General features: G+C 36.3%; 1 pseudogene; it reads right to left on the bottom strand.

Moving 5' to 3' along the window:
- Window positions 1–3,479: 3,479 nt before the first annotated feature.
- On the bottom strand, window positions 3,480–5,351 carry LOC131859728 (caffeic acid 3-O-methyltransferase 1-like; annotated as a pseudogene).
- Window positions 5,352–12,924: the final 7,573 nt, after the last annotated feature.

Here is a 12,924-nt window from a genome sequence, read left to right as displayed (position 1 = left end):
AGCATACACAAAATGCATTTAATATTCAAAATCAGCTATTTAATTGAACTTACTCCCAATTTAAAACGAGCAATCCAATATCAACGAAAATCGTATAACGAAATCTCGATTAATCTAGTCCATTAATCTTTAATGCACGAACACATATTTAATCAAAATAATTACTAAGGACTAAATAATCAATTTAACCATACACACCAAGCACGCAAACCAAGAAGGTCAACCAAACAGACGACTCGCAAACCCAACCAAAAAGGGATTACCGACGACGATTGACGATGCTCACCTGAGCACGACTAGGGTCAACTAGGGTCTTACGACCACCTAATCCAACTCTAAGGATTAAAGAGGTACACTCAAACCTGCAATTCCAGGTGAAGACGAACTTCGCACTCATTCGGCGTTGTACCTAAAATCTCCTGCAACCAAGAGTCATACATGCATACATATATAAAAACTTAATGAAAGCGTTAGCTCGATATTAATACCACGAAATAGGAACACTAAACAACTTGCATACAACTAGTGTGAAAACCACATCAACAGCTATGCATTAAATCAAACATCTGACTATAATCATTGTATTAAGATAAACTAACCAAGATTAGAAATTGATTAGGGCAGGGGTACTACACCCCCAGCATCCGGCCAGCCTTAAACCATACACATTAAGCAACATATTAAGTCTAGAGAATGTTAGTCAGCTTTTAGTGTTTAACACTTTTAAGTCTACAAATGTATTAAGCCTAGAAAATGTCAGTCAACTCTCAGTGTTTTAACACTTTTAAATCTAAAAGTGTAAGCTTAAGATGTATGATTTAAGCCGTTGCCCAGCACCCTAACAAGCTAATAGGTTTAAGCTTGATATCTTTCAACAATAATATTGGGCTCCTCTTGCTCAAACAAATGCATACTAATTGCTACATCGAAGCTTTTTAAAGAAAATGAGGACCAAGAAAAGAATCATTCTTCATTCTCTTGGTTTTTGGGCTTGAACTGTACACCATTCTTCATTCTCTTGGTTTTTGGGCTTGAAATGACCCAGATTGCCACAACAATAACAACTACTCTTTCCAATTTGGTAGCTCCCCTTTCATGATTTATGAACCTCCATTCCCGACCTGACCGAATTTTTAAACAAAATGATTCACAATTTCGCTCCACAAAATAAGATTTTAAACTTAGAGAATTGTGAACAAATATGTCGCTACGAGCTCGGTTATTTATATGATAATTTCTAAAATATGGCTGTAGCAGTCACACCCGCAAGGGTAATGGGTGCATCGATAGGATCTATAAGTTAAAATGTAGTTTTCAAATAAATTTTTTTAAAAATAAGGTTTTACTAATTATAGTAGCCATGGTAATGGATATCATTCTTATATTAACCTTATTTTAAATTAATTAGAAATAGATACATATTAAAAACTTGTTAATAAATAGCAATCGTACTTTAGCATGCAATGGGTATGCTGAAGAGGCATCAAAAGTCAATTAGGAAGAATGTATATATTTAACATATATTTATATAGTCCATGAGGTCAATTTATAGGTCATTTAGAAAATGACGACTTTTATGCAACAAAGGTCTTAATAGAGAGGTGATATCTCACATTCAACTATGCATATGCTTACAGTGATATGAACATGATTGAAATATAGACTTTAAATTAGGAAGATAATCAAGATCAATTACCAATAGGCTCATGTTATGTTTGAAATAGGGAGTGAAGGAGAGAGAGATAGATAAGGATAAAAAGGAGAGAGAGAGAGAGAGAGAGAGAGAGAGGGAGAGAGAGAGAGTTAAGGAGATAGAAATAAGTGATGGAGGTAGAGAGGAAGATAGATATAAGATAGAGATAGAGATGAAGATGGGATGGAGAAGGATATAGCTATGTAGAGAAGGAGCAGAGAGATAAGGAGAGGGGGGAGAGCTAGATAGATAGAGATGGAAGAGATAAATATAATGAGAGGGAGAGGGGGATAATGTGAGAGAGATAGAAAAATAAAGATAGAGATAGGAAGCGACATAGAGAGATATAATGACAAAGAGAGATGGAGAGATACTGAGAGAGAGAGAGGGGGGGGGAAGAGAGAGAAAAAAGGTGAGAGAGACAGAGATAGAGATAGGGAGGAAGAAATAAGGAATGTGTGTGTATATGAGTGAGAGAGATATAGGGAGAGATATAGAGATTTAAGTTTTGTGGCATCTTTTATAAGTGCACCAACATACTATATAAGTCTAGCATCATCTTTTATGTTGTCTTCAAAAAACTAACAAAAATATTTTTATTTACTCTAATACCAACATGGGCCTAAGGCACATTTGGGGAATCTACCATAATCAAACCCTTGGGTTGGTTCAACAATAATAAATGGAAATATGTTGCAAGCATCTAAAAGTACCTATAGGTCTAGGTGTAGATTGTTGAAACAATGGTGAATTGTGTTCTATTCTCTTGGAGGATATCTCATATGCTCACATGTTGTGTTATATTCATGTGTGTGTGTGTGTGTGTGTGTGTGTGTGTGTGTGAGAGAGAGAGAGAGAGAGAGAGAGAGATTCATTTCATCACGTTTTAATCTTCTTAGATCATTGGAGGTGAATCAAGGTTTTGGAGTAGAAAAGGGAAAGTGTTGTGGTGAGAAAGGAAAAGTTTGAATTTGGGAGATGCTAGCATGTGTGTGTGTGTGTGTGTGTGAAAGAGAGAGAGAGAGAGAAAGAGAGAGAGAGAGAGAGAGAGAGTTGTCAGCATATTGGATTGTAGAAATATTGATGTTGAATGGAAGAAAGCAATTCAAATGTGACAAAGTTCATGTTCAAATGGGAGGGGACAAATTGGAGATGATTCACTCTTTAGAATTAAAAAACAATTAAAATTATTCTTATTGAGAAAAAATATCAAAATGAATTAAAAAAGTATTATTTATGTATTTTCCATCTTTTTTTTTTTTTTGTAAGGTAGGTGCTTTCTAGTATGGGGATAGTGCCCTCTATTAAACTTCTGAAAAAATACAAACAGTTACGCCACCCACATATGACAAAAAGCGGGTGAGTCGAATCTTCCAAACATTCATATGATCCAACATTACAGATAGTAACAACACGGAAAGACCGAACATGTATTTTCCATCTTTATAATTGCTACAAAGAAATTTCTACTAAAAAAAAAACATTTTCTTATATAATTTTTATGAATTTGACCAAATTACATAGATATCAAGATCTCTATTCTTAAAAAGACCAAATACACTATAACAGATTTGATTTACAACACATAAATGATATTACATGCTATCATAAACACTAATTAAACTCAATCCCTTCTATATTAATAATATTTTTATTATTAATTGCAAAATACAATATGCCAATTAGGTTCAGCCACTTCGGTAATAATATTTTTGGTATTAATTACTATTTGGAAGCAAGAAGATAATTTTTAGGTGTCAGGTGGGGCGTTTTGGAAATGATGAGATCATTTTTGGAACTCAATAACCCAGACTCCATTAACACAACAAATGGGCTTCACACCTCCTGCAAATCCTGTTGCTTTTGCAAGGTCTTTTCCACCTGGGTTGTATGCCAACATACAAATATCTACATGAAATGCTTGCTTGGCATAGGAAGAGGTGTCTGCACCCACTGGCAAAATGGAATCCACTGCAATCACCTTTCTATTTTCTGGCAAGGCCTTGTGACAATTCTTCATAAGCTTTATACAATGATCATCACTCCAGTCATGCAAAATCCACTGCCAAGCAACATAACAATACCAATTTCAATGTTCACAGATCTAATTTACATGTTCAAATGTCAAGAATACACTAAAATTGGCCTGCTTGCTATGTTGAATATTTGGTAAGGTCAAATTAATGCCTGCCATTTTTTACTGTTAATAATTCAAAACCCACAAAATTGGGAATCATGTCATGGACATGGATGCAAAAAATTACTTTAAATTTCCATATCTGATACAATTGTACCTCACAATTGATGCATTGTTGATTTAACTACTTTAAAATGTACTTCAGAGGAATTGGGTTAATAGCAAATGGAGACAAATATAAGACTATATATTCTAGGCCCATGAGGCCTGGTTGGCTAAACTGATCTCATCTTGCCTTAAGATTGACCACACATCCAATCATAGCAAGGAATTTAAAGATTGCTTTCAGGAATGAAAAAGATTGCTAGAGTGCTTAAATCACATATTTAAGGCATCCAGTGAATTGAAGAACAGCGGCCAGTCTCTGCCTTCAGTTGTTCTGCGTTTTCTAACAATATTGTATAATCACAGATATAATTTATAGTCTTCAATTTGATTCTGAGCTTTTCTTAAGTTTTGGGTCAAATTTCATAATCCATTATCAAGAAGCAGAAAGCAAAAGAATAAAAAAGTGTCAGAAATGAAACTATAGATCATAAAATTTGATAATTTAAAATAAAAAATTACCACAATCAAATCTCAGACAATATAAAGAAAACATGTCTCATACCTTCATAAAAATAGCCCGGCCAGATGGTACGCTATCGAACATATCTCCCCCAACATGTGTCACCCCTGAAACAAAAAAAAATCATCACAAAAGGGCTTTTACTGCGGAAAAACATTCCAACCAGAATCCTAGCTTTAAAGATGCCATATCTCGTTTCACTATTAGCCTAAGCAATCATTAACTGCTTACCCTTATATGGGGATACTTGGAAACTATAAGATTGAGAGTAGACCCAACTCCACCTCCTACATCCACCAACTCCTCCAAATCCTTAAAACCCTCACATGTCTCCAGAATCATATCCATCACAAGTGTAGAGTGCTCAGCCATAGCCCTCTTAAAAACCCTATTGAATCTCTGGTCTTTAGCAAGGTACTCAATGCATTCACCCCATGTGCCTTGGTGAATGGCTGGCTCCCTTCAACAACAACATCCTTAAGACAATGTCAAGTGTCTATGAACACCTTGTCCTTGTTCATCAAGGCCAGTGGTGCCAAGGACATGCCATCCTTGTTCTGCACAAGGTATTTGCAGAGAGGAGTCAGACCATAGAGCCTCTCAGGCTTTCTATTCTTGTCTGTGGTTACAGAACAGCTGAGGAGGGAATGACTTGCTAGAACTCTCAGATCCCTATCTAGAGTAATTGTTGCATCTGGGTTTGTTACATTTGGAATTTGGGACACAATCTGAGCAGGGGAAACTTGAATGCCACCACCTACATTGGCTATGATCTGTAGCGTATCAAGCTCTATTGCAGTGTTGATGGTCATAGGGAGGCAGGTGAAGAAGCCTAGCTCCATAGCCACAAGCCATTCTTCCTCGTTGATAATGGTGGCACTAGCAGAGCCCATTTTTGCAAGAATTCTTAGATTCTGAGGCACATTGACAGAGCTTTCCATATGATACATATAAGATAGATTTGGTGAGGTCGGCATTATCTCCATGTCGTCGACATGAACTTTGAATTCAGCACCATCCACATGCCCACACGTGAATAGGCTTCTAGGTTTAAATTCATATTTTCCAGGTTTAACCTCACCAATGAAGATATCATGAAAGAGCACTATGAACTCAAAAGTCTACTATCCATTCAATCAATTCACAATCTTCATTTGATTTTGCTACCCGTGGAGTCTCCCATTTTACTTTGGCACATTCGTTGGCGCTAGAGGCTCGTTGATGCTTGTTCTCTGAAGTTCAAATTGTCTTGTTAATGATCCAATCTCTTTCTCATCATTGAATCTCTTTCAAATCAATAGACTGTGCATGATTTGAGGATTTGTCAAAGTACATAATTATTTAATAGAATTTTTCTTTTAATTAAAATTGCGCACTTAGCGTATTGTGGGGATCACTCCTCATCAATGCATGTGTAGTTGAGATGTTTTTCAGAATCATTGAGCTATGAATTGATACACATGGAAAGAACCGCTCCTTGAAACCATGCACCTTTATCATCTTTCATGTTTTGCATACATGTCTACCAGGATAGTTGCAACTATAGCATCTGAAAAAATTCCTTTCTTTTATCTTGTGGTGGATGCCCATTGTAACAACAATAAAAGAATAAACAAGTCGTATCTTTCTTTTTTAAAACAGTTTTTATTTTAGGAGGAAACTCTTAATTTCTTTAAAGGAATAAAACAAGTTTTTTCTGTTTAGTGTTGATTGTTATCTATATATCTTTGTTGTCTGTAGAGTTGAGGATTACAGATTGGAAGACCAGTTTTTGAATTTTAGATTGCAAGAGAAATTGTTAAAGTCGTGAATTGTATATTGTAAGAGTAGTTTTAGAATTGTAGATTGGGAGAGGAATTGTTAGTGTTATTGGTTGTTAGTGTTTTTTCTATATTTAGTGGTGATTGTTATCTATATATCTTTGTTGCCTTGAAAGCAAAGGTAAAATTGAGGATTGAGGATTGCAAGAGCAGTTAATAAATTGTAAAATTGCAAGTGCAATTATAATATCACTAATTGTGAGGATTGTAATTGTTTTCCGTGAACAATAAGAATATCGATGCTTCCCTTGCTTCTCCTCTACGTAATGCTTCTCTGATTTTTGGGGGGGATTTTAATGCAATTACTTGTTTAGATGAAAAGGCTGGGGGAATCATCCCTAATAAGCATTATATATTAGACTTTTGTCACTTTATTCATTCTTTGAATTTGGTTGATTGTAAACCTCTTAATGGACCATTTACATGGATCAACATGCAGAGACACTTTTGTCAAATCTCTAAAAGATTGGATCGTTTTTTGGTTTCTGAAAACTAGTTTAATTCAGGCCAGGATTTTGTTTCCTCGGTTCTCCCCTTCACTGGTTCTGATCATTTCCCTATTCTACTTACTATTTTTGAGGATAGGGCTCGTAGGAAATTACCTTTTAAGTTTGAACCAATGTGGTTTAGGGATCGATCTTTCTTACCTTCATTAAAGCAATGGTGGCTTTTTGCCCCATTTTTTCCTAGGTCTCAAATGTTTCAGATTGTTAAGAAACTGGGCTTTTTAAAGCATAAGATTAGGGATTAGAATGTGACACACTTTAAGAATATTTTTGGAGAAAAGGCCAGGATTCAGGAAGAAATTGAGCAGCTTAATAAGAGCATTGTTGCTTTAGGTATGTCCTCTTTTTCGTATGATAGGCTAAAGTTTTTGAATCTTCAATTGAGTGAGACCTTGGCTAGGGAAGAATCTTATTGGAGGCAGAATTCTAGGGACCTTTGGCTTTCTGAAGGGGATAGAAATACTAAGTTCTTCCATTCTTCTTCTAAGTTTAAGAGGCTTTGCAATCAAATTTCCTGTATTATTGATTCTAATTGTAATAGTCTGGTTGATGAGGATGATATTGCTTCTGAAGTCGTTAGGTTCTTTAAATCGCTTCTTGCGGTCGAACCGGTTGCTGTAGATAATGATTTTATGAATTCGATCCCCCACTAGTGTCTCATGAAGATAATAAGATGCGTATGGCCCCCTTTTCGTTGGCTGAGCTGAAAGAGATAGTCTTTTCCATGCATCCAGAAAAGGCCCCAGGTCCGGATGGGTTTACGGCTCTATTTTTTCAGAAGTGTTGGGACTTTATTGGAAATGATGTTTTGTTAGCCTTCGAGGAGTCTAGAAAAATAGGTCAATATTGAGAGAGCTTAATACTCTATGTGTGAAAAAGTGGTCTGTAGCTGCAAGCACAACACTTTAATTAAGTCATTATATGAATGGTTAATAATCAATAATCAATAAGTAATAAACCATAACAAAGCTACTAATTGCTTTCTAAATGATACGAGTATAAGATTGCTCTCAGATTTTTATAAGCAATACCAGTGACTAGACTACACCAAGACAAAAGATTTAATCTATATGATATTAACTATATGGATGCAAGATGGATGAATAATTCAAGCAAATAATAAATTCAAGCAATAATGGATGATTCAAATGGATTCAAGCAATAATGGATGAGTTAAATGGATGCAAGCAATAATGGATGAGTAAAATGGATGCAAATAATCTAAAAAGCACAATAATCTTCAATGACTCTAGAGCGAAATTAGCATGATAATAATCTCCAAGCATGTTCTCAAAAATCTCTAAGGTAAATCGGAATGAGAGCTGAAGACTGAATTTATAGAGAATTGGAAGAGAAAAGCTCAATTTATGATTAATTGAAAATAATTGAGAAATCAGGTTTAGTTAACCTTGAGATAGATTCCAATTATAGTTTAATTGAAATGCATTTAAATTAGAAGTCCAAGTTGCATTGGAAATAATAAGAAATTAATTCCATGAATTTGTGATAAAAATAGATAATTCTTTTATTTATTCAAGAAAAGAGTCTTTTCAATGCAACTGAACTTCTTTTTCTGAAAAGCTTTGAGTTCCATTTTAGAGAATAATTCAATAATTCAATTTAAATTGCTTTTCTGATTTCAAGTTCTAAATTTAGAAAAAGAAATAGTATCTCAAGTTAGATTTCTCTCTCAATTCAATTCTTTTATTTTAATTTTCAATTCAACTCTTGCTTTGTAATAAATTCCTCTTTTGTAATAAATTAATTCTTTTTGCATGATTAAATGGCAAATTTAATTAATTAATTAAATATGCAAGGATATTTAATAAATTAAAATAGGATAATTGATCAAAAATGATATTCTTGGAAATGATTCAATTAATTAAATAAATATTTAATTAATATTGAGTAATTGATTTGCCATGTGATATTTGATGATTAAAGAATTAATAATGTGCTCAAGATTGATTTAATTGCCTTTGGTTAGGACCTTGGTGATGTTGTTGAGATTAGGGGCCCATGGTTTAGATGACCATTTTTAGGGTATTACATTTGCCCCTCTTTGAATTAATGTGCAAGCAGCGCGTTGGTTCTTAGAATGTGTGATGTCTAGAAGATGTCAGTTATGAACTTGAATGATCACGAACCAGATGAAGAGCAAGGTGTTTAGCTTGATTCAAAGCGACAAAGCTGAATGAAGTCTGATTAAAGCGATACTGATCCCGTACTTGATTGAACTGAGGAACGATAGAAAACAAAAGATACCGAACTTGAACTTGATTGATCAAGAAGCGGATCTTACTGATCTAGAACTTGATTAAACTTAGATGCAGTGAGTGATGATAAAAATCGATCTTGAACTTGATTGATCAAGGCACGATGAAGATAAACTGTCCAGCTTGATCAAGAAATGAATACTGAACACCTACTCAGATTGAGTGTATGATCAAAGATACTCTTTAAACTTTTGATTAAGTTTAAACAAATAATCAATTTGATTTGAAGCGATGAAACTGATTAACGTTAAGAGATTGATTTAGATGAAAGACAAATATCAGCTTGATTTGAAGCGATGAAACTGATATGCCCCTAGTGATTGATTCGATTCAGACGATCGAGAGATCTCAACTTGATGTGAAGCGATGAAGCTGAGATGCCCCTTAGCAATAAGAATTGATTTTCTTTAGTTGAAAAGATTTTGCTCGACTTTTGATGAAGATTTGAAAAAAGATTTCTCGACATGTGAGATGTGAGATGTGAGGTCATAAGGTCGTGAGTATGCCCCCTCGGGAGCGAAATCGAAAAATAACGAGGGATTGATGATTATCAGCAATTGTGTGGCGAAAATAAGTTATTTGAGCACAAATTGATTCTGAGGAATATTTGAAAAAATCGGCGTTGATTGATGAAATTGAGCGTAGAGTTGATCGTAATGTTGATGTGTAGAATTGAATTGAATTAAGATTCAACGTTGAAATTTGAGCGCAATTAGAAGAAAAATTAGCATTTTGATTAAAAGAGCGCTAAGTGTTCCAAATTGTGAAATTGACTAGCAAAATGATCTCGTATTTCTATTTCGATCCCGAAAATGGAATCAGAATGGTCAAATTAGCTAAGGGTACAATTTTCATGTCCATCGGAGCAAGTTGAAAAATTAGGTTTTTGGCTATATATGGGACGAAAGTGTCATTTTCAAATCATTTTAACCCTCCAAGTTTGAAAATTCAAAAAGCCTTCTGCGAAGAAAATGGTGGTCCCTACTCGTCAGCATCAATTCGAGTGCCAGAGAAGACATAATCGACCCTGAAACTATGAGCCAGCGGTAAGTGATCGATCTTAAGCCTCTTTATGTTTCCAATTTTGAATTTTTTTGTTCATTTTTCAAGTTTTTCGCATGTGTGGGGTCGGGTTTCATGTTTTATCGTGCGAGATAAGATTTTGTCTCATATGAGTAACTATTAATATTTCTTTTGTTGTTTAGGATCATTAGAATTATCATTCAGGACGCACCCTTGTATTGTACGACAGGTCTATAAAAAGACCATTTTGTCGTGTGAGACCCAATAGTTTGTCGTTTTGGGTTATTTTATTGTGCTACACCTAATCTTGTCTCGTACGAGACGCTGCTTCTCTGTGTTTTGTCGTTCAAGAGACAGTGAGCATTTTTGAAGGTGTAAATGTGAAATTTTGATTTTGCATTTGACTTAGTTGGATTTGTGTGATGTTTTACTTCTCTTGTAGGTTCATTTGGAATGTTTTCTGATGCTTCGTTGTTGGGTTTTTGCAGGTTCGATTACCTCCTGTGTTGTTTAGATGCATTTATCCTCCTACTATGGCATTAGTTCGACATTTATCTGAGGTTGAGCAGGCTCATATTGACTTGTGCGGCTTGACTCATCTATTGAGATTACCTGATATCCATGTAAACCATAGAATGCTCATGACATTGGTAGAACATTTCCATTCAGAGCATAACACATTTCATCTATCGGTGGGGGAGTTGACTATCACTCCTGAGGATGTATATAGGATCCTATGTATCCCTTTTGTTAGGGATAAGGTGGATTATGATTCAGGGCACCTTCCAGGATTATAGGCAGTGAGGCATGTCTTCAGTGATCCTAACATTTTGACTCGTTCCATTAGTTGGGACATATTGATGAGCAGGTACAACGAGGAGTTTCCTCTGGCATGTGTTCTAGTAGGGTTCATAGGCTGTTTTCTGATGCTACACAGAGGGCAGCAGGGTTTTCAATGCGGATGGGATCGGATGCTAGAGAGATTGATAGAGACCCCTCAGAGACTTGGATAGGGTTCGTGTTTATTAGCCCACATGTATCAAGAGATGCATGGGATCGTGTATAGAGATGGGCGGAGCATGGCCGTTGGTGTATATATTTTGCAGGTGTGGGCTTGGGAGCACCTTCCCATTTTTTGGCCCATAGTAGATGACAGTAGAGAGCCTGGGCAGCCGATTATATACAGGTATGCTAGATACATTACGCAGCCCCATCTGGGAAAGACATATTTTTGGAGATGACAACTAGATGACCTAATAGTCGTTGTATGGAGACCATACAGAGGCTTAGAGCCGTGGGATGACTAGCGAATGGTTCGCAGGGACCTTTTTATTATGCGCCCTCTCATCGAGAGATCACAGACTAGTGTGGAGCGATTCATCGTTTCTCGAGTGATGAGGCAATATGGTCGTCCTCAGGGGATCTTGCACGAGTTTACAGCATATGCACATTACGCAGATGAGGAGAGACAAGGATGGTCTCCATGGTTGTCCTATGCTTTGGCAATGTAGGAGTTGATTGGTTTACATCGCTTGAGGTGGGATTATATGGATGATGTGGTGGATGCAAGGGTATTGCCCTAGTATAGAGATTGGTTTCAGCAGCATCCGTTCCCTCGATTCACAGATCCAGCAAAGCAGGCTCCTCATATTGAGGATGTTGAGGATGATGCCCCTACATCGGCATAGGGACAGGGATAGGGCCATAGGCAGGGACAAGCACAGAGACCTGAGGCTCCCTAGGGCATGTAGTAGTGAGATTGGGTGGGACTGAGGAGGAGCGAATAGCTCTAAGACAGGTCCGGCAATAGCAAGATGAGCAGGGTGGAGCTACAGGTGGAGATGGGGGTGGGGAGCCTGTGAGAGAGCAGGGGACTGACATAGGGCGGTCGATGAGAGAACGTCTTGTAGAGTTGCAGTCACAGTTGATAGTTACTCAGCTGGTGGAGCAAGACCGGCAGCTTGCCGAGGTTGGGGTCAAGCGTGATCACTAGATCGCATTATTGAGGGTAGAGTCAAGAGTAGAGATAAAGGCTTTACGACAAGAGTTCCTTCTCCAGAGTAGTAGGGCAGCCTACTATGTAGCAGCGTATAGTGTCACAGTTCCTGTTGTGCAGTAGGTGATACCCTACTTGCAGTATATGGCACGATCAGAGGGAGCTCGGGCACCTCGTCAGGATCCCGGGCATCGGGCTCCTCCTCCTCCACCAGGTGATGAGGGAGAGGGTGCTAGCTAGATTATTTCTTATTGTAGCTTGGATATTTTTTGTAGACACACCCATTTTTTGTAGCCTATACGATTCTTGCTCCAATGGGAGTTTGTATATGTCATTCGACATTATTTTGTACTCTTATACTTGACATGATATATATATATATATATATATATATATATATATATATATATATATATATATGAGATCCAATTTGACTTTATCATACTTGTGTTGATTCGTTTATGAGATGTATTTTATATGCTTTATTCTATATGTATGCATTTCTTTTCAATATGAATGTATGTAATGCAAATGATTATAGATGTCTATTTTTGTTTCTTTTCATATGCAAATAAATGAATGAGTATGAGTAATGTGAAATGCAATATTTCATTTTCTATGCAATAAGATGAATGCAGATGAGTAAATAATGAAATGGATGAAGCTATATTAAATTTTATGTATGCAGCTAAACATCCCAAAACACAAGTACTCGATTGAAGAAATGATGATAAATAGACCACTTAGCGTAAGAAATGATGATGCTTTCAGCTCTCATTCAGAAGATAAAGAGATTATTACCATACCAAAATCACTCTAACTTCACAAAAATGCAAAATGATATG

The sequence above is a fragment of the Cryptomeria japonica genome, chromosome 11 (assembly GCF_030272615.1).
Source record: "Cryptomeria japonica chromosome 11, Sugi_1.0, whole genome shotgun sequence".
Lineage (NCBI taxonomy): Eukaryota > Viridiplantae > Streptophyta > Pinopsida > Cupressales > Cupressaceae > Cryptomeria > Cryptomeria japonica.
This window is presented reverse-complemented; position numbering and strand designations above follow the sequence as displayed.